This window comes from Cynoglossus semilaevis, chromosome 6 (assembly GCF_000523025.1).
Source record: "Cynoglossus semilaevis isolate Cse_v1.0 chromosome 6, Cse_v1.0, whole genome shotgun sequence".
NCBI lineage: Eukaryota > Metazoa > Chordata > Actinopteri > Pleuronectiformes > Cynoglossidae > Cynoglossus > Cynoglossus semilaevis.
The window spans coordinates 13,416,222-13,418,918 of record NC_024312.1 but is presented as its reverse complement, the minus strand read 5'-3'; the positions used below and the strand labels follow the sequence as shown (position 1 = coordinate 13,418,918).

The 2,697-nt window shown below is 36.9% G+C and overlaps 1 long non-coding RNA gene across 10 annotated transcripts in view; it reads right to left on the bottom strand.

The window, feature by feature from the left end:
- Window positions 1–107: 107 nt before the first annotated feature.
- The window catches only part of LOC107988671 (uncharacterized), a 22,172-nt gene continuing 19,582 nt past the window's right edge, over window positions 108–2,697 (bottom strand). For 4 of the 10 annotated variants that reach the window (XR_003049972.1, XR_003049976.1, XR_003049978.1 and 1 more), the window contains 3 exons: window positions 2,395–2,555; window positions 435–564; window positions 147–244 (listed from right to left, as the gene is read on the bottom strand). This is a non-coding gene — a long non-coding RNA (uncharacterized LOC107988671). Of the gene's footprint in view, window positions 245–319; window positions 389–416; window positions 565–2,394; window positions 2,556–2,697 lie in introns of all 10 variants that reach the window. The other 6 variants (XR_003049979.1, XR_003049973.1, XR_003049980.1 and 3 more) reach the window with 6 other exon arrangements.

Below are 2,697 nucleotides of genomic sequence, written 5' to 3'. Positions count from 1 at the left end.
TTTTTTTTTTAAAGTTTTAATTTAAAAAAAAAAAGTTCAGTTTTAGTTAAAAAGTAGTAAAAAGCAGTAAGTTTAATAAAACAAGTTAAACCCAAAAACTTTTGATTCTTTTAATAGCAAAACACAACATGCATTCAATCAAAGTCCATAGATACACATTTAAAAAAAAAAAAAAAAAAAAGCTTCAACTAAGGTCCCATCATCAGGAGTAGAACAACTTGGTTTAACCTCCGCTTCTTTTGGCCTGAAACACAAGATAAAATAAAAACATTACATACAAATGCTCAAATAAAGAAAAAGTATACAATAACACTACTACCTGTGCAACTACCATCTGAGCATGGCACCGTCCCCATACACTGCTCTCTGGGCGCTCAAAAACCATGGCCTCAAAAAAAAAAAAAAAAAAAATTCACGGTTTAAAGATGGCTTACTTGAGTAGCTCAAAAATGGCCAGGATGATGTCGTTCACGTAACACAAACCAGATGCTTCGGACTTCTTGGAGTCATTGAGTCCACCGGGCCAGGTGATGGCGATAGTGGTCTGCTGCTACACCTGAAGGGCTTCACTCGATCAAGTTAATCAAGTGTACGGGAGAACTCGCACACATACGCGCTTAAATCATGAATGAGGGTGTTTGGACCACCCAAACCAAGCCTGCAGATATTTAGAAGCCGAATAACACGGTGACTGAAACGATACGTGCAGTCAAAGTTGGTTTAAATGTGCAAACAGTGCGCCTCAAACACGCTACTGTTCAGCACGCTAACCGCCTGCCCCACTCAACCGTTCAGCAGCTGACGAACGGTTTTAAACAAAGCGCCCGTCAGCTCTACCGGTCCTTCACATGACGCATTAATCACCAAAGTGAAGAGAACCAGAGACGAAAACACGTACCGGCGTAATAAGAGCACACTTTTTTTTTTCTCTCTCTCTCCGTGCTTTCACACAACGCCATGTTGCAACCATCACCCGGACGGAAACTATTACCAATTCCTTCCGGTTTTATAGGGAACGTATCCGCTATCCAATCACAAGCGCCTTGCACAACACCAGGTGACACTGCGGGCATATTAGTTAATCAATGAGTAGGTTCACACGATCACTGGACACAATTGTCAGTGCAGCTAAAGGAAAATACAAGCAACTTTTCCTACTGAATTATGCTGCAAATACTGATCACATCAAATGTGTGCAAATGTTACAAAAAAGGCCAACAAACACAAAATATTCACTTGATTTTTGAAATATTCAAATAAAATACTTTTTGGACTTTTAAACACAACATAATCACTTGGCAGCATGTTTTAGGACATAATCTTGCATTTTAAGGCATTTCGGAGACTTTTTATTTTTATGGATTTTTTCACGATGGTAAGGCTATAGTAAGGCATGTTTTGGGTGATTTTTCAAATATTCAAATAAAATACTTTTTGGACTTTTAAACACAAAATTATCACTTGGCAGCATGTTTTAGGACATAGTCTTGCATTTTAAGGCATTTAGGGGAAATACCTGGTTACCAGGTACCTGGTACCACCTGGTACCGGAATAAAATAAAATTGTATCAGCCAGGCCTGGATCTGAACTTGCACTCCTGGGACCAAAGTCCATGGACTTATCCTCTGGGCTATATTGCCATGGAAAATGACCCATTTGGAACTTTTACTGGTTGGTGAAACTAGTTCATGCTCTTAAAAAAAAAGCCAAAGTACTAAGTGCAGAGTATAACTACTGTTGCCCAGCCCAGAGATTGAACCCAGGTCCACAGATTCACAGTCTGTGTGCTATTCCTCTGCGCCATCCAGCCACATGAAGAGCTCATAATGAAACTCATACATGTCATTAAAGGTTTATTCAGCTATATTAAAAAAAAGTGAAAACCCTCACCTGGTAACACCTGGTACCTCCGCTACCTATAGTAAGGCATGTTTTGGGTGATTTTTTAAATATTCATATAAAATATTTTTTCTTTAGCACAACTGATTCACTTTTTTTTGTTTTGTGACATAAACTTACATTTTGAGGCATTTAAGGGACGTTTTTCGCATTATTTGCAATAGTAAGACTAAAGTCTTACTTCTTTTGGTGATATTTTTTAAAATATTCAGATAAATTATTTTTTGGAGTTTTTAGCACAAATTATTCACTTGTTTTGTGGCATAAACTTGCATTTATGTTACTTTCTAAACTTTAAATTGTGATGCTTCAAACAATTCTTGTCTTTCAAAATGATAAAAGTACTTTTTCATACTACAAATCCATACTTTAAGCCCAAAAATGTAGTTATTAAATACTTGAATTTCTCTACTTATCCGCATCTTATTTTTAAAAACAAAAACTTAACCACCACCATAAATTAAGTCCATGTTTATATCTCGGTTTTCGCTCACCTTTGCGTTGTGGACGCTCATGTTTAGTCTCCGTTGCTCATCCAATGACAAATCGATCCTTGAATTTCCAAGAGTTCTTAAAGAACCGTTGCTGATCGTTCATGTCTGCTGAGGCTTCTTTGTAAATTTTCCAGGTCACAGTATCCCGAGTTAGTCCAGACCTTATCACACGATGAGAATTAAAGACAAGGAAAGAAAAGTTATTTTTTAAATATTCATATAAAATACTTTTTGGACATTTAAACACAAAATAATCACTTGGCAGCATGTTTTAGGACCTAATCTTGCATTTTAAGGCATTTC